We start from the raw sequence: 24,257 nt of genomic DNA, 5'->3' as shown, positions 1-24,257 counted from the left end.
AAAAAACTGTCCATGGGAACATATAATCAAGCACAACTATATGCTGCCAAATACGACAAACGGGGGACATAGGTTTGGCTACGTCCTGTATCAGCAATTTCCCATGTTACCAGAGGCCATCCTGACAGCTTCTAAGCAGTGTTAAAAACAACAAAAAATACTTCGTGTTCTTAAGGGGCATGTGGCTTCATTGAGGAATCCATGGCTAAGAATATACACAACCGACATAGGTACGTATGTCGGGTTTCGAACATAGCAACGTGGTCTAGATAGAGTTCCATCTTTTCTTCATAAAACCATCCAACAAGAAAGCTGCTGGAGAAGAAATCCGTAATTGGATTAAGTTAATGACAGGGTCTAAATGTCACGAAAGTTCGAATTGGTCCCTGGGATAGCCGGTAGAGCAGGCCGTAGCCCAGGTGAGTGCCCTCGGACGGGATGATCTCTATGAGCCGGCTCTTCCTCCTGGAAGATCACAGACCTGCCCCCTCCCCCGCCCCCTGCAGTGCTGCAGAGATGATCATTTCTGCTCCACGTGCAGCTAAGTACTTGCTGATGTTCCTGACGTGACGGAGTCTGTGGGGGGGGGGGTTCGAGTGATTTAACCCTATAAATGGGAAAACCTGCAGCAGTTCTTTCTGACTTCCCCCAAAAGGGCAGTGTGTGCGGCCCGTGATACCCACTTCCTTCCTTTTTCTGGGAAACAGAACTTTCCCCATCCAGGCCCTTCCCCAACACCCCCGTCTCCCACTTCTCCCACCACGGTTCGTGGCCTCAGCTGCCTCAAACGCGTTTGGACGACCCTCCCACCTCCACCTTGCACATGCGCATACACAGCACGCGGTAAAGCAGGCACAGCCTGCGCAGCGCGGAGTTGCACGAGCCGGGAGCGGCGGTCTGCTCTTCCTCGAGGGGGCGGGGCACCAAGGGGCGTGGCAAATGAGAGGTCCTGTATTGCCATTGGTGGCGGCGGGGTCACGTGGAGGCTCACGTGAACCCTCGGCTCTCGGGTACACCGGCCCACCAGCCCACGAGTCCTCTGCCCGCGGCGCGCAGGCGCTCAGCGGAATTGCGGCCAGGGCGGAGGTGGTAAAGGGGTGAAGGCGAAGGAGGGAGTTCCTGAGAGCAAGCAACACATGCCTGGCGCGGTGCGGTGCTGCTGGCGGCGGGTGGGGCCGCCGGGCGGGCCGCCGCGGCTTTCTCCTGTCGTCGGAGGCTGCTGACAGGAAAACGAGCCGGGTGGGGAGCGCCCCGGCCCGGGCCCTTTCCCCTGAAAGTCTGCCGGGGCCGGGTAAGCCAGATAGAGACTCTGGCCCATGTTACAAACGGACGTTGAGGATCGCAAAGATCAGCCTTCTAGCCCTCTCTGTGCCTGTTACGAGCTTTGTGACCTGTGGCAAGTCCCTTAACCCGCGCCTCAGTTTCCCCACTCTTCTAGAGGACTTGCGACCTGAGAGTGGTCGAGAAGAAAAAAAAGTTCACGTCACAAGCACTACCTGCCTAGTGAGTATTTAGAGCACCTAAGTCATGCCCTTGCCCTCAAGAAATCGGGTGCCTACTTCAGGCACTGAGCAAGACGGAAGTTCCACCATGGTTTATGCCAGGGCCCTGGAATGGGCCCTCCTGGTGGATTGGCTGCACTGCCGATGTGAGCTTGGGGCTCAGTTTTCTTATCAGGGATAGCAGGTGCTTCAAAGGTAACAAGAAGAGCGTGGAGTGGTAAGCGTCGTCATTGGCACCTAGTGGTCTCCTAAGACTAGGACAAACTCCAGGCAGTGCGAAAGGCTTCTCTGTACAGTTGCTCATTTCAAAGCAGCCTGAATGTCTGGGGGAATGCAAGCACGGTGTAGGGGCTGGGGGTGCCCACCCGCAGAACAGAGTTGATTTTTATTCTCGCGTCTAGCCAGAGTGAAGGAGTGGGGTTATTGATGAAACACAGTCCTATTTGTTCCTCCTACCTTAGGAAAAGGCTTCTGAGTCTTACTTTCTGAATCCCTAGTTGGTAGTGGTTTAGAACAGGTAAAGGAGAGATTTAGTTGATGTTTCTGAATTCGCTCTTATGTTTAGACCTCTTCTGATGACGAAGGCGGCAAGTGATTGGTAGTTGGGGCAGTTAATGGTGTATTCTAACAATTTGGGATGACATTGTCGGTACTTGACAGGAAAGCTGGCAAAAACATTTACATCAACTGTTACTGTGGCTCCATGTTGAAAGCTTGAGAAATACTCGTGGGCTGTGTTGTATTACCTCTTTGTTTTGGTCTCCATAATACCCCTGCCTCCAGTGTTTCTAGGTGGTCCTTAAAAACTGTGATTTATTATTTTTTTTTATAGATGTGCATTTTGACCTTAATCTCACCTTTTCTACCAGTAACCACTTTAAGATCCTGTTGCTACAAGAGTTTAGGGAAAATCCATTTGTAATATTATTTAGAGAAGGATGACCACACCCTGACTTAGCAGAGTGTTGAGTAAATCAAGCTACTGTTCTTTCTGGAAAAAACCTGCAGCTGAAACTGGGATCAGGGATAAAGAAACCCAGCTGGATTTTGCCCCAGTGCCAGTGATGGTTTCTGTTTATGGTCTGTTTATCATACAACATGCTTTGCCAGAATATGACTAGTTTTTTTTGTAAGCCTACCGTGCCTATAGTATGTGATGCCTTGTGTCTAAAGGCTGTATAAAAAGCTGATTGATCCTGACCTTTTAAATGAATGGGAGATGTTAGTTAAAGTTGGTAGCTTGTCCACACACAGGTTTTTGGAGAAAGTAGCCATTTGATTGACACTCTCTAATTGATAGCATATGAGAGATTCCAGGAACTTTTTCATTTATTTTCAGTTTTTTGTTTTAGTATTCTAAACATTTGTAGAGTTTACATGCAGATGTTTCAGTTTCCTGAAATTGGCTTTAAAGAATTAGTTGTCCTTGGTTTCACTCACTATTTTAGTTCAACACATATTATTTAACACAGTATAGTAGCTGAGTAACTGCAACACTCATAATAAACATTGGTTGAGTATGTACTATTTATAGCAACGATTTATATAGATCATTTATATCCATTGTGTCACTTCACCATTTTGGACACGGGGGAATAAAACCATGTTTATTATATGTTTCTCTACCTCAGGAAATTTATGACCAGTTTTCTCTACTTTTTTTTTCTTAAGAGAAAAGAATCTTCCTGGAAAGTTACGCCTTTTAATTGTTCTAGAAATCTTGGATATTTATATTGTTTCTTTGAGAGTACTTGTTTTCTTTAACATTTTTATTTTTTCTTTGTTTCAAATGAAATAACTCTTGCAATGTTAGTGTGGGTCTTAGCCAAATCTGATCATTTTCTTACTCTTATTCCATTTTATGGCCAAGCTCTACTTACATATATACATACACACATACAATATTTTCTTTATCCATTTACCTATGGATGGGCACTTGGGTTGCTTCCATTTTTGGCTGTTGCAAATAATGCTGCAGGAAATGTAGAGATGCATTTTTTTTTTCAAATTAGCCTTTTCATTTTCTTTTGGTAAACCAGAAGTAGAATTACTAGATCACATGGTATTTCTGTTTTTAATTTTTGGGGGAACTTTAATACTCTTTTCCATGGTGGCTACATCAATTTGCATTCCCACCAACAATACATGAAGGTTCCCTTTTCTCCACATCCTCACCAACACTTGTTATTTCTTTTTCATTCTGAGCCTTTCTGACAGGTGTGAGGTAATACCTAATTGTGGTTTTGGTTTGTATTTCCCTAATGATTATTGATGTTGAGCATCTTTTCATGTGTCTCTTGGCCCTATATGTCTTCTTTGGAAAAATATCTATTAAGATCTTCACACTTTTTTAGTTGGTTTGGATTTGTTTGTTTTGTTTTGAGTTGTAGGAGTTCTCTATATATTTTGGATATTAGCCCCTTACCAGATACATCATTTTTGAATATCTTCTCCCATTCATTAGGTTGCCTTTTCATTTTGTTGATGATTTCCTTCACTGTACACAGCTTTTTAGCTTGATGTATTACAGTTTATTTTTGCTTTTGTTTCCACTGCCTGAGGAGACAGATCCAAAAACATACTGCTAAGAGCAGTGTCCAGGAATATACTACCTACATTTTCTTTTAAGAGTTTTCTGGTTACACGTCTCACATTTAGGTCTTTAATCCATTTTGAATTATTTTTGCATATAGCATAGGAAAGTGGTCCAGTTTCATTCTTTTCTATGTAGCAGTCTAGGTTTTCCAACACCATCTATTGAACTGAGTGTCTTTTCCCCATTATATATTCTTTCCTCCTTTGTTGTAGATTAATTGACCACATAGGCATGGGTTTATTTCTGGGTTCTCTATTCTGTTCCATTGATTTATGAGTCTCTTTTTGTGCCAGTACCATATTGTTTTGATTACTATGGCTTTTAGTATAGTTTGAAATCTGGGAATGTGGTACCTCCATCTTTGTTCTTTGTTCTCAAGATTACTTTGATTATTTGGTGTCTTTTGTGGTTCCATACAAATTTTAGGGTTATTCTAGTTCTGTGGAAAATGTTACTGGTGTTTTGATGGGGATTGCATGGAATCCTTGCTAAATTTTTGTGATTTGCTTGGGGGTAGCATGGACATTTTATTTTTTAAGATGTATTTATTACTTGAGAGAGTGAGCGAGCAAGATAGCGCAAGCAGGGGGAGAGGGAGAGAGAGAGAATCTCTAGCAGACTCCCTGCTGAGTGCACAGCCTGATGCTGGGCTTGGTCCCATGACCCTGAGGTCATGACTTGAGCTGAAACCAAGAGTAAGACGCTTAACTGACTGAACCACCCAGGCGCCCCAGATACTGTGGACATTTTAACAATATTCTTTGAACAATGAGCATGATATGTCTTTCATTTGTGTCGTACTCAGTTTCTTTTATCAGTATCTTACACTTTTCAAAGTACAAATCTTTTGCCTCCTTGGTTAAATTTATTCAAAGATATTTTATTCTCCCTGATGTAATGGTAAATGGAATTGTTATCTTAATTTCTCTTTTTCTTGTATGTTATTTGTATATAAAAACACAGATTTCTGTATGTTAATTTTATTTCCTGCAACTTTACTGAATTCATTAATTAGTTCTAATGGATGATGACTTTAAATCTAAAAATCTCTAAAGTGATGACTTTAGGATTTTCTGTATGTAGTATCCTATCATCTGTAAATAGTGACAATCTTACTTCTTTACCAATTTGGATACCTTTTATTCCTTTTACTTGTCTGAACCAATAGCTACAACTTCCAGTACAATGTTGAATAAAAGTGGCAAAAGTGGACATCCTTATTTTGTTCCTGATATAGAGGAAAAGCTTGGAGCTTTTCACCTTTGAGTATGTTAGCTGTGGGTTTATCGTATATGGACTTTATATTGATGTATGTTCTCTCTACACCCACTTTGTTGAGAGTTCTTTTTATCATGAATTAATGTTGAAATTTGATGTTTTTCTGCATTTATCAAAATAATGTGATTTTTAAATTAACATATAATGTATTATTTGTTTCACGGGGACAGGTCTGTGATTCATTAGTCTTACACAGATCACTATGCTCACCATAACACTACCCTCCCAATGTCCATCACCCAGGCATTCCATCCCTCCCATTGCCCTCCCCTCCAAGCAACCCTCACTTTGTTTTTTGAGATTAAGAGTCTCTTATGGTTTGTTTCCCTTTCTGGTTTTATCTTGATTTATTTTTCCCTCTGTTCCCCTATGATCCTCTGTCTTGTTGCTCAAATTCCTCATATCAGTGAGAGGATATGATAATTGTCTTTCTGCAATTGATTTATTTCGTTGGGCACAATACCGTCTAGTTCCATCCATGTTGTTGCAAATGGCAAGATTTTAGTTTTTTGATATCTGCATAATATTCCATTGAATGTGTGTGTGTATACACACATGTACACACACATACATAACACATCTGATTTATCAATTCCCCTGTTGATGGACATCTAGGATCTTTCCACAATTTGGCTATTGTATACATTGTTGCTATAAACATTGGGGTGCATGTGCCCTTTCAGATCACTACATTTGTATCTTTGGGGCAGATACCCAGTAGTGTAGTTGCTGGGTCATAGGGTAGCTCTATTTTCAACTTTTTGAGGAACCTCCATACTGTTTTTCTAGAGTGGCTGCACCAGCTTGCATTCCCACCAACAGTGTAGGAGGGTTCCCCTTTCTCTGCATCCTTGCCAACACCTGTTGTTTTCTGACTTGTTAATTTTAGCCATTCTGACTGGTGTGAGGTGGTATCTCATTGTGGTTTTGATTTATATTTCCCTGATGCCGAGTGATGTGGAGCACTTCTTCATGTCTTGGCCATCTGGATGTCTTCTTTGTAGGAATGTCTGTTCATGTCTTCTGCCCATTTCTTGATTGGATTATTTGTTCTTTGGGTGTTGAATTTGCTAAGTTCTTTATAGACTTTGGACACTAGCCCTTTATCTGATATGTCATTTGCAAGTATCTTCTCCCATTCTGTTGGTTGTCTTTTGGTTTTGTTGACTGTTTCCTTTGCTGTGTAAAAGCTTTTGATCTTCACGAAGTCCCAATAGTTCATTTTTGCCCCTGTTTCTCTTGCCTGTGGTGACGTTTCTAAGAAAGAGTTGCTGTGGCTGAGGTGGAAGAGGTTGCTGCCTGTGCTCTCCTCAAGGAATTTGATGGATTCCTGTTTCCCACTGAGGTCTTTCATCCATTTGGAGTCTATTTTTGTGTGTGGTATAAGGAAATGGTCCAGTTTCATTCTTCTGCATGTGGCTGTCTAATTTTCCCAACACCATTTGTTGAAGAGACTATCTTTTTTCCATTGGACATTCTTTCCTGCTTTGTTGAAGATTAGTTGACCATAGAGTTGAGGGTCTATTTCTGGGCTCTCTATTCTGTTCCATTGATCTATGTGTCTGTTTTTGTGCCAGTACCATACTGTCTTGATGATGACAGCTTTGTAATAGAGCTTGAAGTCCAGAACTGTGATGCCACCAGCTTTGATTTTCTTTTCTACCATTCTTCTGGGTATTTGGGGTCTTTTCTGGTTCCATATAAATTTTAGGATTATTTGTTCCATTTCTTTGAAAAAAGTGGATGGTATTTTGATAGGGATTGCATTAAATGTGTAGATTGCTCTAGGTAGCATAGATTTTCACAATATTCTTCCAATCCATGAGCATGGAACGTTTTTCCATTTCTTTGTGTCTTCTTCAATTTCTTTCATGAGTACTTTATAGTTTCATGAGTACAGATTCTTTGCCTCTTTGGTTAGGTTTATTCCTAGGTATTTCATGGTTTTGGGTGCAATTGTAAATGGTGTCGACTCCTTAATTTCTCTTTCTTCTGTCTTGTTGGTGTATAGAAACGCAACTCATTGATTGTATATGCTGCTACTTTACTGAATTCATGTATGAGTTCAAGCAATTTGGGGGTTGAGTCTTTTGGATTTGCCACATAAAGTATCATATCATCTGCAAAGAGTGAAAGTTTGATTTCTTCTTTGCCTATTTAGATGCCTTTTACTTCTTTAGTTATCTGATTGCTGAGGCTAGGACTTCTAGTACTATGTTGAATAGCAGGGGTGATAGTGGACATCCTTACCGTGTTCCTGACCTTAGGAGAAAAGCTTTTAGTTTTTCCCCATTGAGAGTGATATTCACTGTGGGCTTTTCATAGTTGACTTTTATGATATTGAGGTATGTACTCTCTATCCCCACTCTGTGAAGTGTTTTGATCAAGAAAGGATGCTGTACTTTGTCAAATGCTTTTTCTGCATCTTTTGAGAGGATCATATGGTTCTTGTTCTTTCTTTTATTAATGTATTGAATCACATTGATTGATTTGTAGTTGTTGAACCAGCCTTGCAGCCCAGGAATAAATTCCACTTGGTTGTGATGAATAATCCTTTTGATGTACTGTTGGATCCTATTGGCTATGATTTTGGTGAGAATTTTTGCATCCATGTTCATCAGGGATATTGGTCTGTAATTCCCCTTTTTGATGAGATCTTTGTCTAGTTTTGGGATCAGGGTAATGCTGTCTTCATAAATGAGTTTGGAAGTTTAACTTCCATTTCTATTTTTTGGTACAGTTTCAGGAGACTAGGTATTAATTCTTCTTTAAATGTTTGGTAGAATTCTAAGAATTACGTAGAATCCATCTGGCCCCAGGCTCTTGTTTGTTGGGAGATTTTTAATTACTGATTTAGTTTCCTTATTGGTTGTAGGTCTGTTCCAGTTTTCTATTTCTTCCTGGTTCAGTTTTGGTAGTTTATTTTTCTAGGAATGCATCCATTTCTTTCAAAATGTCAAATTTGCTAGCACATAGTTGCTCATAATACGTTCTTAAAATTGTTTGTATTTCTTTGGTGTCGGTTGTGATCTCTCCTCCTTCATTCATGATTTTATTAATTTGGGTCCTTTCTCTTTTCCTTTTGATAAGTCTGGCCAGGGGTTTATCAATCTTATTAATTCTTTCAAAGAACCAACTCCTAGTTTTGTTGATCTGTTGTTCTACTGTTCTTTTGGTTTCTATTTCATTGATTTCTGCTCTGATCTTTATTATTTCTCTTCTCCTTTAGGTGTAGGGTTAGGTTGTGAACTTGAGACCGTTCCTGAGAAAGGCTTGTATTGCTATATACTTTCCTCAAGACTGCCTCTTCTTCATCCCAAGATTTTGAACAGTTGTGTTCATTTTCATTTGTTTCCATGAATTTTTAAATTCTTAAGTTCCTGGTTAACCCATTCATTCTTTAGTAGGATGCTCTTTAGCCTCCATGTATTTGAGTTCTTTCCAAATTTCCTCTTGTGACTGAGTTCTTGCTTCAGAACACTGTGGTCTGAAAATATGCAGGGAATGATCCCAGTCTTTTGGTACTGGTTGAGACCTGATTTGTGACCCATGGTGTGATCTATCCTGGAGAATGTTCTGTGTGCACTAGAGAAGAATGTATATTCTGTTGCTTTGAGATGAAGTGTTCTGAATATATCTGTGATGTCCATGTGGTCCAGTGTGTCATTTAAAGCCTTTATTTCCTTGTTGATCTTTTGCTTAGATGATCTGTCCATTTCAGTGAGGGGACTGCTAATGTCCCCTGTTATTATTGTATTATTATCAATGTGTTTCTTTGATTTTGTTATTATTTGGCTAATATAATTGGCTGCTCCCATGTTAGGGGCATAGGTATTTAAAATTGTTAGATCTTCTTGTTGGACAGACCCTTTAAGTATGATACAGTGTTTTTCCTCATCTCTTATTATAGTTTTTGGTTTAAAATCTAATTTGTCTGATATAAGGATTGCCACCCCAGCTTTCTTTTGATGTACATTAGCATGGTACATTGTTTTCCACCCCCTCACTTTAAATCTGGAAATGTTGGGCTGCCTGGGTGGCTCAGTGGGTTAAGCCTCTGCCTTTAGCTCAGGTCATGATCTCAGGGTCCTGGGATCGAGTCCCACATCAGGCTCTCTGCTAGGCAGGGAGCCTGCTACCTCCTCAATCTCTCTCTCTCTCTCTCTCTACTTGTGATCTCTCTCTGTCAAATAAATAAAATCTTTAAAAAAAAATCTGGAAATGTCTTTGGGTCTAAAATGAGTCTCTTGTAGACAGCATATCAATGGGTCTTGGTGGTGTTTTTTTTTTTTTTTTTTTTTTAATCCATTCTGATACCCTGTGTCTTTTCCATTGGGGCATTTATCCCATTTACATTCAGGGTAACTATTGAAAGATATGAATTTAGTGCCATTGTATTGCCTAAAAGGTGACTCTTACTGTATACTGTCTCTATTCCTTTCTGGTCTATGTTACTTTCAGGTTCTCTCTTTGCTTAGAGGACCCCTTTCAATATTTCCTGTAGGGCTGGTTTGGTTTTCGCAAGTTCTTTTAGTTTTTGTTTGTCCTGGAAACTTTTTAATCTCTCCTTTTATTTTCAATGACAGCCTAGTTGGATATGGTATTCTTGGCTATATATTTTTCTTTTTAGTGCTCTGAATCTATCATGCCCATCCTTTCGGGCCTGCCAAGTCTCTGTTGATAGGTCTGCTGCCAGTCTAATATTTCTACCATCATAGGTTACAGTCCTCTTGTCCTGAGCTGCTTCCAGGATTTTCTCTTTGTCTCTGAGACTTGTAAGTTTTACTATTAGATGACAGGGTGTTGACCTATTTTTATTGATTTTGATTGGAGGGTCTATGTGCCACCTGGATTTTGATGCCTGTTTCCTTCCTTACATTAGGGAAGTTCTCTGCCATAACTTTCTCCAATATATCTTCTGCCTCTTCTCACCTTCTGCCCCCCGCCTTTCTTCTTCTGGGATCCCAATTATTCTAATATTGTTTTGCCTTATGATATCACTTATCTCTTGAATTCTCCCCTTATGATCCAGTAGTTGTTTATCTCTTTCTCAGCTTCTTTATTCTCCATTTTGTCTTCTGTATCACTGATTCTGTCTTCTGCCTCATTTATCCTGAGAGCCTCCATTTTTTATTGCACATCATTAATAGGCTTTTTGATTTCAACTTGGTTAGATTTTAGTTCTTTTATTTCTCCAGAAAGGGGTTCTCTATTATCTTCTATGCTTTTTTCAAACCTAGCTAGTATCTTTATAATCGTCATTCTGAACTCTAGTTCTGACATGTTACTAATGTCCCTATTGATTAGGTCCTTAGCAGTCGGTACTGCCTCTTGTTCTTTTTTTTTTGAGGTTAGTTTTTCTGTTTGACATTGTCATTTTTGTCCAGAGACGAAGAGATGAATGGGAGAACAAAATGTTAAAAGGGTAACAACAACCCCAGAGAAATATACGCCAAACAAATCAGAAGAGACCCAAAACCAGAGAGAAAAGAAAGGAAAAAGGAAAAAAAGAGAAGAAAAAAGGAGTGTGATCAGGCTGGTGAATAGAACAGAGCCACACACTAGATTTTGGGTGTATTTTGGTCTGTTAGAAGAAACTGCCTCCAAATATTTTAATGAAAGAAAAATTTACATATATACAAAAATAAGGTTAAATATGATGGAGGAATAGAATATGACTATAAAGATGAAAATTGAAAAAAGATTTTAAAAAAGGAATTGATAAGAAGTTGGTTGAAAAAAGGAAGAAAAAAATTAAGGAATAAAAAAAAAGAATGTGATCAGGCAGGAGACTAGAACAAAGCCATACACTAGATTTAGGTTATAACTTTGAAAAACTAAAGGATCGTGGAAGAAAAAGCCATGATTCTGTGTGCTGTATTCCTGTAGCACTGGAGTTTTGCAGTTCTCATTGATTGGTCTTGGCTGGATGTTCTTGCTGATCTTCTGGGGGAGGGGCCTGTTGCAGTGATTCTCAAATGTCTTTGCCTGAGGTGGAATTGTACTGCCTTGCCAGTGGCTAGGCTAAGTAATCTGCTTGGGTTTGATCTCAGTAACTTTTGTTCCCTGAAAGCTTTCCGTACAGCTTTGGAGGATGCGAATAAAAATGGCAGGTTTCCAATCTCTGGCCCTGGAGGAGCTGAGAGCTCAGTGCCCCACTCCTCAGTGCACCCTCAGAGAAAAGTAGTCAATCAGTCCTTTCTTCCTGGTCCCTGGCTGCACTCCATGCTCACCCGGCTGTGACCAAGCGTTTCTGTCTCTGGCACACAACCCTGTTTGTAGTCTCCAAACCCAGCAGATTCCTGAGGTGTGTTCCCATGCTGCCTCTTCCAGGGGAGGAAGGGGAGTCTCCCTGGATCTGCCACTTGTTGGGTCCCTGGCACGAAGACCAGTAACCCAGCTGTGGGGTGGATCATGGTTTATGGCAACCCCAAGCTGAGAGTCCCCTCCTTGGTTCCGTCTTTGCAGCCGGTTTTCCTGCTCTGATACCTGGGAGGTCTGCTGCACTCAGACACCCTCAATCTTTATGTGACCCTGAGCGTCCTGAAACCACACTGTCCCAGCAAGGGTTCCACCCCCCACTTAGCCACTGGAGTGATGTCCCTTAGTGGAGCAGACTTCTGAATGTTCTGATTTTGTGCTCCACTGTTCTCTCACTTGCCAGGAGCCAGCTGTTGGAGGCTCCCTCTCCGGGTGGTCTGTCTTCCCAAATACTGCCTCAGATTGACTTCTCTGCATGTCCTACCTTCCAGAAAGTGGTTGCTTTTCTGTTCATAGAATTGCTGCTATTCTTTTCTTTGATCTCCTGTTGAGTTTGTAGGTGTTCACAGTGGTTGGGGTGGTAACTATCTAGCTGAATTCCTGGGAGCAGACAAAATTTAGGTCTTTTACTCCTCTGCCATCTTGCTCCCCTCCCCCCGTAATATATTTTTACCTTTTATTTTGTTAATGTGTTCTATGATACTGATTTGATTTGCAGATATTGAACCATCCTTGCATCACTGTAATAAATCTTAATTGACTATGGTGAATTATCCTTTTAGTGTATTGTTGAATTCATTTGCTAATGCTTTGTTAATAAATAACTAAGTTATTTCTTTTCTTTTCTTTCTTTCTTTTTTTTTTTTTAGATTTTATTTATTTGTCAGAGAGAGAGGGAGAGAGAGCGAGCACAGGCAGACAGAATGGCAGGCAGAGGCAGAGGGAGAAGCAGGCTCCCTGCAGAGCAAGGAGCCCGATGCGGGACTCAATCCCAGGACCCTGAGATCATGACCTGAGCTGAAGGCAGCGGCTTAACCCACTGAGCCACCCGGGCGCCCTTTGGGGAGTTTTTTTGATTATTGATTTAATTTCATTACTTTTTTAAAAAAAGATTTTATTCATTTATTTGACAGAGTGCACAAGGAAGGGAGAGCATCTGGCAGAGGTCAAGGGAGAAGCAGGCTCCCTGCTGAGCAGAGAGCCTGACATGGGGCTTGATCCCAGGACCCTGGGATCATGATCTGAGTTGAAGGCAGATGCTTAACTTATTGAGCCACCCAGGTGCCCCTAATTTCATTACTTTTTACCAATTTCTTTTCAGATTTTCTACTTTTTCCTAATTCAATCTTATAGAATTGTATGTTTCTAACAATTTATCCATTTTTTTTTAGGTTGTCCACTTTGTGGCATATAATTTTTGTAGTGGCTTCTTATAGTTCTTTATATTTATGTGGTTCAACAGGCTATTCCTAACATTTATATAGAGAAGCAAAGAACTTACTACAGCCAGAACAATTTTGAAAGAGAAAAGCAGTTATAAGACTCATACTACCTGATTTCAAGACTTACTATAAAGTTATAGTAGTTAAGACTGTGCGATTATTTTTAAACCTATGGTAAAACATACACAGAACATGAGATCTACCCCCAATAAATTATTAAGTGTACAATACAGATTATTAACTGCAGGTATAGTGTATAGCAGCTTTCTAGAACTTTTCAATCCTGCATGGCTGGAAGTTTATACTCATTGATTAGCAGCTCCTTGTTTCCACCTCTTTATAGACTTTGACAACAGTATTGTATTTTGCGCTTTGATGAGTTTTGACTAGTTTAGATACCTCATATAAGTGGAATCATGCAATAATTGCCCATGACTGGCTTATTTCATTTAGCATAATGTCCTCAAGTTCTATCTATTTTCTGGCATATGACAGGATTTCCTTCCTTTTTATGGCTGAATTATATTCCCCTGTTTGTATATACTACATTTTCTTTATTCATTTATCTGTCAACAGACATTTAGATTGTTTCTACCTCTTAGCTATTCTGAACAATGCTATAGTAAGTCTGGGAACACAGATATCTCTTTGAGAACATGATTTCACTTCTTTTGAAAATTTTCAAAGATTTTATTTATTTATTAAGAGAGAGAGGAGCACAGAGGGAGAGGGAGAAGCAGACTCCCCGCTGAGCAGAGAGCCCAACGTGGGGCTCCATTCCAGGACCCTGAGATTTTGACCTGAACTAAATAAAGGCAGACACTGAACCAACTGAGCCACCTAGGTGCCTCCAGTTGTTTTGGATTAATACCCAGAAATGGGATTGGTGCCTCATGTGGTCATTTTATATATTTTTTGAGTAACCTTCATACTATTCTTTGTAGTGGCTGTACCATTTTACATTTCTATCAGCAGTGCTCCAGGGTTCCAGTTTTTCCACATTCTTATCTATACTTGTTATTTTGTTTTCTCAATAACGGCCATCTTAAACAGTATGAGGTGTTATCTCATTGTGTTTTTGATTTGCATTTCCCTGATGTCTTAATAATGTTGAGCATCTTTTCATATATTTATTGGCCATTTGTATGTCTTCTTTGGAAAAGCGTTCAAATTTCTTGCCCATTTTTAATCAAATTATTTGTTTTTTTGCTTTTGAGTTGTAAGAGTTCCTTACATATTTTGGATATTAATCCCTTAAAAATTTGCAAATATTTTCTCCCTTTTGATAGATTGCTTTTTTAGTCTATTGATTGTTCTCTTTGCTATATAGGAGCTTTTTAGTTTGATGTAGTCCCATCTTGCCTGTTTTTGTATCTATTGCCTATCTTTTTGGTGTCATATTCCAGAAGTCATTGCTAAGACCAGTGTCATGAAGCTTTTCCCTGATTCTTTTCCTTAGAGTTTTTCAGTTTCAGGTCTTACATTTAAGTTTTCAGTCCATTTGAGTTGATTTTCATGTATGTTGTAAGACAAGAATTCAGTTTTATTTGTTTGCAATTGGATGTCCAGGTTTCTCAGCACCATTTGAAGAAGAGACTGTCCTTTTCCCATTGTATATTCTGGGTGCCCTTGTTGAAGGTCAGTTGACCATATATGAAGACAGGGTGATACTGGTGAAAGGAAACACACATAAGTCAATGGAACAGAATGTAGAGTTCAGAAAAAGACATAAACATGGCCACAGGTGCCAAGATAACTCATTGGAGTAAAATATAGTCTTTTCACAAAATGGTGCTAGAATAATTAGATGTCCGTATTTTTTGAAAAATGAACCCTGATCCATACTTCAAACACTTACAAAAATTAACTCAAAATGTATCATAGACCAAAATGTAAAATCAAAACTATAACACTTCTAGAACTTCCTGTCCATATGGTAGCTACATGTGGCTATTTAAATTTAAATAATTAAAACTAAATACAATTTTAAAATTCAGTTCCTAGTTCTAGCCACACATGTCAAGTCCTCAGTAGCTATGTGTGGTTAGCTATAGCTAGTGTATTGGTTAGCTTGGAGTATAGCACATTTTCATCATCACAGAAAGCTTTATTGTACACTGCTGTTCTGGAAAAAAACATAGGAAAAAACTCTTTGGGATTTTAGTTAGATGAAGATTTCTTAGGACACAAAAAAACATGAGCCACAAAAGAAAAAAGTTGATAAATTGGGTTTTGTCAAAATTAAAAACTTCAGATTTTTGGAAAGCTGTGCTAAGGAAATAAAAAGACAAGCCATAGACCAGAGGGGAAAAATATTTGCAAAACATATATTTGATAAAGAATTGGCAGTCAGATTATAAAAAACAAAACTTAAAATTCAGTAATAGTAAAAGAAATAAAAAGGTGAGCAAAGAAAAAGAGACTGTATAGACACTCACTAAAGAGATATGGATGTCGTATTATTTAAATTTTCTTATCTTCTGCAGGTATACATTGGCTCCCCCTCTCCCCCCCCCCCCCCCCCCGTTAAGGCTTATTGCCTAGGAAGTTTTTTTTTTTCTTTTGTTTTCTTTGAGTTCACTGGGTGTTACTTATTTCTTTATAGATGGGGAGGTGGGACAGAGGCAGAGGGAGAGAGAATCACAAACAGGCTCCATGCCCAGTGGAGCCCAAACAGGGCTCAATCTCAGAATCCTGAGATCCTGACCTGAGTGGAAATCAGTTAAGCTGGTTGCTTAACTGACTGAGCCACCCAGGTGCCCCTCACTGGGTCTTATTTTTAAAGTGCTAATGCTCAGAAGTAAGACTGAGGAAAATAAGATGTGTGTGTGTCTGAAAAAGAAAACACATCTCTTTTATAGTTTCTGGTATCAGCAGTGAAGGTGAAGAGAAAGCAACATACCATTTTAGGTAATCCTGTGTAGCTTTATCGGTTTTTACGATCATGTTAATGAACTGATTTTTTAATGGTCCAAACAGGCTGATTTTTCAGCCTGTTTGGACCATAAGAAAATGCACCTTCCTAATTGTATTCCAATCAGTTAAGCTTGTAAACAGATGGGTGATTTGCTTTTCTTATCTTAAACCTAAGCACTTGTCTAGACTCTTTGTAAGCGTGTGTGGTAGGCAGAATAACAGCCCCCTTAAAGATGTCCACATCCTATTGCCCAAACCCTGTGAATATGTTACATTACGTGGCAAAGGGATTTTGCAGATGTGATTATGTTAAGGATTTTTAAATGGGAAAATGCAACTGGCCATTTCGGGTTTTGAAGATGGGAGCAGACCACCAGCGGGGGAATGCAGGCTGCCTTTCTAAGCCAAGAAAGGCAAGAAATGGATTCTTCCCTAAGGCCTCTAGAAGCAATGGCAGCCCTGCCAAGCCATTTTAGACCCACTGGAAGTATGATTTGTGTTGTTTAAGCCACTAAATTTTTGCTAATTTGTTATGGCAGCGGTAGAAAGCAAATGCAGCTAGAAGACTGCTCCATTTGCAAGTTATAAAACACATTTCTTTTTTAAGTAGTGCTCAGCACACCTTTTTTTTTCTTTTTTCTTCCCCCCCCCCTTTTTTTTTTTTGAAGTCTCACTGCCAGCCCTACTGGCACCCCAGTGAGCATATCTTTTGCTCTGACCCTCCTATTCAACCCTGTGAAAAGAAACTCCGCTCCAAAAGTGTACACATGGCCTGTGCCAAAAAGAATAAAGGTACTGTGATGCAGCCCAGACATTAGCAGTGCTTCTCAGCCTGTGGACTGTGGACAGCCTGTATCAGAATTATCTGGGGAGCAAATTAAAAATGCAAATTATTGGATCTGACCCTTTTATCTCTCCTCCACTACCCCCCATTAGTTTTTAGAAATATTTTCAGTCAGGTTTACTGGGGTATAATTTACATATAGTACAATTTACTTCTTTTAGGTTATAGTTCTTGAATTTTGAGAAGCCTGTGTAGTCATAACTACCAACTCACCAAAGATCTTTCCATTACCCAGTGTATTTCCCTAGTGTTCCTTTGTAATATATCCCCTTCCCATACCTCCTGTATCTGGCAACTGCTGATCTAATTTCTATCCCTGTAGTTTTGTTTTTCCGGAATGTCATATACATGGAAAGACACATTATGCAGCCTTTCAGTTCTGACTTCATTTGTTCAATGTAATGCTTTGGAGAGTCATCCGTGTTGTCTGTATGTTCACATGTAAATGAACCGTAATTCTTCACTACCCAAAATGGCCCTAACTTCCTTCTGTTACCTAAATTGTGTTCTCTTTGTGGACAGTCTGAGAACTGCTGCAGTTCCTCCACGGATTATGGGGGCAAGGTGTCTTTTAGTGTTAGACAAGGGGCGGTGGTGGAGAGAGGAGCGTTGGAGTACACGTGAGTCTGTACGTCTTCAGGAAGACAACACAGTCACACATTATCCTGTTAAAGAATTGAAAGAGGGGAGAGATGGGGGTTACTTGTTCAGAGGGAGCAGTGGAAGATGGTGTTGAGTTATGAAGCAGGACTGTAGGAGCTAGAGGCATTACAGTTAATCATTAGTTGTAGGATTAAAGGGTCAAGTAGCAGCAAAAGGAGTAGTGACTGATTGTTCTATATGTAACTCCCTTCGGGCCACTAGATACTCCTTCTTCATTGGAAGACTCCTAATTAGCCTTGGCTCCAAAAACCTTGAGCAGATTAAGTGGAGATTTGCAAAGAATATTTTCCCTCCAGTCATTGTGTAGAATACCTTTGACAGGTACTATGCTAGGGATCCATGATATAGAAATGAACTAGTGCAGCCATGACCCTTAACAACTTTTACATTCTTTTGTGTCTCGTAGAATTTTTAGCTGGTATAGGTTTTCCCCAGACAGGTGGGCAGGGAAGAAGGGGAGGCCCCAGCACCTTATCAGCAGGACTGCACCTAGCAGACTGAAGCAGCGGCAAGGAGAAGAGAGTGGGTAAGATCACATGATCTGCCCTGGAATCCTAGGTCCCAGGTTCTAGTTGGGCCATATCACTTAACCTTTCTAAAATGATTTTTTCTTCTTTAAGATAGGGATGTATCAGGAAGGGGAAAAAAAAAAGCTTAAAACACTGGTTGATCTTTGAGTTGGAAGCTAAGGACAATGGAATTAACGTTTTTTGTTTGTTGGTTTGGTTTGGTCAAGGTAAAGGGCTAATTTAGATAGGAGTGGTTGGGACCTGGGGGCTAAAATTGCTCTGCATGGTAAAGAAACAAGAATTTTTGTTTTTAGGGGCACCTGGGTGGCTCAGTGGGTTAAGCCTCTGCCTTTGGCTTAGGTCATGGTCTCAGGGTCCTGGGATCAAGCCCCGCATCGGGCTCCCTGCTCAAGCGGGGAGCCTGCTTCCCTTCCTCTCTCTTTGCCTGCCTGTCTGCCTACTTGTGATCTCTGTCTTTCAAATAAATAAATAAATAAAATAAAATCTTTAAAAAAAATAAAAGAAATGTGACTCTTTGTTTTTAACCAAGGCTGGAGGGAATTTTTTCTTTAAGATTTTTAAAAAAATTTTTATTTGATAGATACAGCGAGAGAGGGAACATAAGCAGGGGGAATGGGAGAGGGAGAAGCAGGCTTCTACTGAGCAGGGAGCCTGATGCAGGGCTTGATCCCAGTACCCCAGGATCATGACCGGAGCTGAAGGCAGATGCTTAATGACTGAGCCACCCAGGTGCCCCCTGGATGGAACTTTTTTTTTTTTTTTTAAGATTTTATTTATTTATTTGACAGAGAGAGATCACAAGTAGGCAGAGAGGCAGGCGGGGCGATGGGTGGGGGGAGAAGCAGGCTTCCTGCTGAGCAGAGAGCCTGATGCGGGGCTCGATCCCAGGACCCTGAGATCATGACCTGAGCTGAAGGCAGAGGCTTAACCCACTGAGCCACCCAGGCACCCCTGGAGAGAACTTTTTAATTATGCTTTTGTTTGGTCAGGAAAGAGAGTGGGCCCTAGCAGTAGGGTAGACATGAGAAGTTGCTCCTCCAGTGGCAGAGAAGAAAGGGGTGTGGGTTTTGATGTCTGATTCTCAATTTTAAGTAGTTTCCTATTTGCTGTTAGAATCTTCCCCCCATGAAGATCTGCTTGCATGACACCCAGATGTTAATGGAGACAAGAGTAGAGCAGGCTATGTCAGCAGTGGGGGTGATGTGAAATAGAGGGGAGATGATGAGCATCAGGTTGCATTTGGGGTTTAGGATCAGGAGTGACAAGGAATCATTAGGAACTTCTTAGGATCCTCAGGAGTGCTGGGCTGTCCACTGTTATGTGAGATATGGTCTAAAATATGCATTTGCATGTTAGATGACAGAGTAATTGAGAACCATGCAGATGACAGGGATAATAATCTACTGAACAGGGTTAGGAGGTGTAAATGAGAATGTAGGTTTCATAAACAGGGCACCTGGGTGGCTCAGTTGGTTATATGTCTGCCTTCAGCTCTGGTCATGATCCCAGGGTCCTGGGATCAACTCCATGTCGGGCTTCCTGCTCAGCCAGGAGTCTGCTTCTCTCTCTGCCCTTCACCCTGCTCTTGCTTTCAAATAATAAAAATAAATAAAATCCTAAAAAAAAAGAAAGCATTTCATAAACTAAGAAAACATATCATCCTCTAGAAGATAAAACATCTTTCCATGAAGAATATTTTGAAAAGTCAGATTTGAATTCAACACTGATCACAAATATGAGAATAATTATCTGGAAGTCATAAGCTATGGTAGTTTTCTTTCTGTATAAATTCAGTTCAGATTGGTTATAATTTGGATGTTAGAGATGTTAGAGATACAGTTTTAAAAAATGACTCAATATGACCCCAACATGCCATGTTCAAACATGAGGATTTAGGATCCTACAGTAATATCTGGCCCATTTATTAGGAACAGAAAGCAGCTTTGGTCATTTAATATTTGGCTGAGATTGTGGATAGGTATGAGAAAGAAGAAGTGGTTATGTTGCAAATAAATGGTTAAGAGCATGTATTGGATATATGTATAGACACTTGACATGTTTTGTCTTTATTGCTCATTACTGCCCAAAGAAGTAAGTGGTGATGTCCATTCTTTAGATGGGGTGTGACAATTACAGTGATTAAAGGACTTGCTCAAAGTCATAGCACTGACGTGGCAGAGCTGGTATGAAGACTCTCAACCAACTTCAAGGTCTTTGTTCCTTTCATGCCACTGTGCTGCCGTGTGGGTTCTGAAGTAAGTTACTGCTTAGCCCCCAAGCCTTTTGTGCTTTTGGGCTTCTTGTCCCAGTTTCGTACCAAATCTCAATTGTTGTTCTTCTGGAGAACTTTTACAGAAAGCTTCTGACAAGACTTGGAGATGCTGTAGCTGACAAGCATATGAAAAAGGATTAAATAACTTGAGTTCTGGAGTGAACAGTTAAATCCCTGAATTGTTGAAAGTTCCATTCTTGACCTGGGACTAACCATTTTTTGTGAGGTAATTACAGAAATGCTGGCGAACTCTTTCCATTAGTGGTTCTTGCATACAGTATGCACTTCTTATGTTGTGGGGGCTCTTTTTCTTGTTGTTGTTGTTCACAATTCACCTTAGGGGTTTTCTCAAACTTTGCATTCTTATTCTATAGTGGTTTTTAGCTTTCTTTTTTCTTTCCAGACTGGGTGGATGATGCAGTTTCACTTCTAGGTGTTAGGATTCTCTTTCACACTGGTTTGTCATGACCTTAAAGTATTTTAAGCTTCTCCTTTAGTAAATTTTTCTTTTTAAAATGTGGTACTCCTAGTAAGCTAGAGATTTATTTTACCAAATGAGTTTAAAATACCAGCGCCTGGAGAACCCATAGTCAATAAGCATTGTTGGAAGTTGACCACATGTCAAAACCCACTAGGGATCAACCTTTTCATTTTCCTTATTTTGGCAGGTTTTGGGGTCCAGACTTAAAGGCTAGTTATGGTTCTGAATTGCCTTTAGGTTGCAAGAATTACCAATGTGGTATATAATGCCAAAGAAGAAAAAAAAGTCACAATAATCATAATTGTCTTAATTTATAATTGCCATCATAGCTCTCCCCTGTAGGTAACCGATGAGGCCTAATAGTCGTTTTGAGCTGCAACCACCCACAAAAACCACACACATGGCATTTTACTCAAAACTTTACTTAAACCACTACTTTGTGATGCAAAACTGGTGGAATTTTGGGTACTTTCTGTAAAATTGAAATCTTTATGGGGGTTTTCCAACACTCTAGTTGATTGTTAGCAAATTATCAGTATACTGAGCAAGAGCAGAGCAGGGTTTGCTAATAAACACCTACTTCTGTGGTAGGATAGGATGCCAGTCACCTATATCTGAATGTTTTCACTAGGAGGAAGCCACCTTCATTGAGAGAATAGAGTCTCCTGTTGAAAAACGCAGTTAAGTAAGAAGTACTGTATGAGATTGGTAATTGTAAAAGAGAGATTTTAGGAGCTGCTCATCTTTGCCACAGTTTTCAGTCTTGACAGTCTTCACATTCAGTGCTTTCTAATTTGTAGATCCCTTATAAAAGTAGATTTGTAACAAAAAAAAAAGCAAATCAGTTTGCATCTTAGAACAAAGTGGTATTCTCCCTAAGAACTTTCTGTGAAGGGAGAACTGTTGTGGGAAACTGATTTCTCCTGAGATATCACAGCCCCATTCTGGAAGACCGGTAGCAAGTGGGAAGAATGCTCTCTGGATTTGGCTAAGTCAGGAGACCTTGTTTATTCTGGAACTGAGTCCTTAGGCCAACTGCTTTGCCTCTCTAAGTCTCGATTTCTTTTTTTCCTCCCTTTTTTCCTTAAGGTAATCTCTATCCCCAACGTGGGGCTCGAACTCATGACCCAGAGAGCACAGGTCACATGCTCTACTGCCAGAGCCAGCCAAGCACCCCTCTAAGTCTTAATGTCTTATCTTTGAAATTAGTTTCACTCCTGCTGTATGGTTTGGTAGATACAGCATATTGTCTCAAGAGCCTTCTGTAGGAGCCCCTTGTAATATCCTGTCTTATATAAAAGTGACTTTTATGGTCATATAATTTATACCTTCTATCGGGCACCTATTTTGTTCTTTAAAATCTGTAAAAACATTATTTTAGCAAAAACTAGCTCTACTTCTAGAAGTCTGTATTTATGTCCCTTTTGTATTTTTTTGAAGGAGTAAATTTCCATCTATGCAGCCCAGAAGTCAGCCTTAAAATAACTGTCAAAAACTTCTAGGCTATTTCTCATTCATGCATTATCATACTCAGTAGGAGGATAGTAGACCATCCTCAGTAGGAGGATAGAGAAGTCTAGAATTGAATTTTTAACAGGTTAATTCCTTAGTTTACTGTGAAGATCTTGATAATTTCCCACTAGCACATAAGTAAAGCTTCGTTTAGTTTGCTCTACTGCATAGACTGTGTTGGTTAGCTTCCAGAAATAAAGTATGCTTGCTATATAATTTATGTTAGGAAATATTTAAACAGGATGAAAGAGCAGTTTTTACAGGACCCAAATCAAGCAATCCATTTTCAGAAAGTACAACCAAATAAAAAAAATTGGCTGAGTGCAGAACAATGAATAAGAAGCATGAACTTGGAAACAAACCAATTAAGTTGAATCAAATTTTTAAAGAATGAAATAAAAGAAGTTGTATTTTGTATGTGTGTGGGGTGACTAGAGACAGATGTAGTACTAAGAAAAAATTGTACGGGATGAAATAGCACTTAAAGCTTTAGGACCCAGTGAAGAGTAGAAGGGGAAAAGAAGGTTTATCAGTACACAGGTTTATATACAGAAGTATATGTGCTGCCGAAGCGAGCATGAGGTTTATGTACAGAAGAAGCAAAGGGTAGGATATTATAAATGTTAGAAAAGTGGAATGGAATTCCCCAGATCCTTTGATTTAACAAATGGTTTAGTTAAGGAATTTGGTAAAATCTTGAAATTTGGATTGGTGCTACAGCAAACTTTTTAAAATTAAAGCCAGAAAGACTTTCTTGCATATTAGCACTCTATTACCATGTCTTTTACTTAGCCTGATACCAGGCAGCTTTGAAGGTGATGTGGATGTCCACCCTTGAAATAGAAGTGTTTGAAAAAGCAATGTCTGGAGAAAGGTGAAATCACAATTACACATCAAAGACTATAGAGGTTTTAACTTCAGATTTTATGTTTCAATTATACAAGCTTTGTGTTCACACCCAAACTCCAAGAGTAGGATCTGCCACATACAGGGTGGAGTGGCATTCCAATTCCATTTATTTTCTGCTGAAGCTGGCAAATTGAATGAAGATTTCTATCTTAGGTGACAGGATTCAGATGAAACATGACAAACTTGTAAACGCTGCAACCCGGACATGTCCGTGCACAACTCTCCAGTGAGCTTGATGGGAATGGGGAGACAAACCACACATACTGCCACGCTGTGCCGGGCAGCATGAGATCAAAGAGAAACCCGAGGAGGAGCAAGTCCCTGCTGGCTCAGGCGCAGGTGGGGGGCTTCAGCCGAGACTGCACTCGTGTTCACGGGTTCAAGTCTGTGTCTATCTTGGGCCTACCTTATTACGGAAACATTTTGTGGAGATACACTGCTTGACTGGAAAATTATTCTTTTTTTTTTAGTTATCAAATTTATAATGTAGACGCATTGGTTATGAAACTAGTCATTTAACTGGAACTCAATCCTGACCTAGTTCCCAACATTGGGTGGTAATTATGCGTATTTACCAAAGCACAGAGAGAATTAGTGTTAAAAGAGCAAATGGGCGGGCAGGAGGGCATTGCTTTGAGGAGGGAACAAGTTTTACTACCTTTGGATAGACGAGTTAGCTCTGTGAAATATTTCTGACTGTCTTGCGGAAGGCCTCCCACCACTGGACACGAAGGAAAACAACCGGCACTGTTTTTATTTGCAGACAGCAAGTCAGAGCCCCCCAGTCCTGGGAAAGCCCAGGCGGCCAGAGCCTCAGCAGAGTCCACCCTGACTTTCCCTCGGCAGGCCCTGGTGCTCACTGCTCGGGACAGTGTGCTGGGCAGCCACTCGTCTAGAAGAACGAATGAATGAACATCGTATTAAACAAACACTCCCTGACATTTGTTGAAGTAGATCTCAGCGTTCTTGCTAATCAGGTAAGCATTTTCTGAATGAATCTGGTAACCAACCCAGGTGCACTTTAAATTGGCCCCAAAGAAAATAAGTCATT

At 40.1% G+C, this 24,257-nt stretch overlaps 1 long non-coding RNA gene across 1 annotated transcript; it reads left to right on the top strand.

Annotated features, from left to right (window-relative positions):
* The first annotated feature begins 1,086 nt into the window (after nucleotides 1-1,086).
* Nucleotides 1,087-24,127, top strand: LOC116873575. The gene is made up of 3 exons (XR_004383851.1): nucleotides 1,087-1,503; nucleotides 23,360-23,545; nucleotides 23,970-24,127. It is a non-coding gene; the product is annotated as an uncharacterized LOC116873575 (long non-coding RNA).
* Nucleotides 24,128-24,257: the final 130 nt, after the last annotated feature.

Source organism: Lontra canadensis, unplaced genomic scaffold (assembly GCF_010015895.1).
Source record: "Lontra canadensis isolate GAN:19392208 unplaced genomic scaffold, GSC_riverotter_1.0 scaffold34, whole genome shotgun sequence".
Taxonomy (NCBI): Eukaryota; Metazoa; Chordata; class Mammalia; order Carnivora; family Mustelidae; genus Lontra; species Lontra canadensis.
Note: the sequence above shows the minus strand (reverse complement) of the source record. Positions and strands in the feature narration are given on the sequence as shown.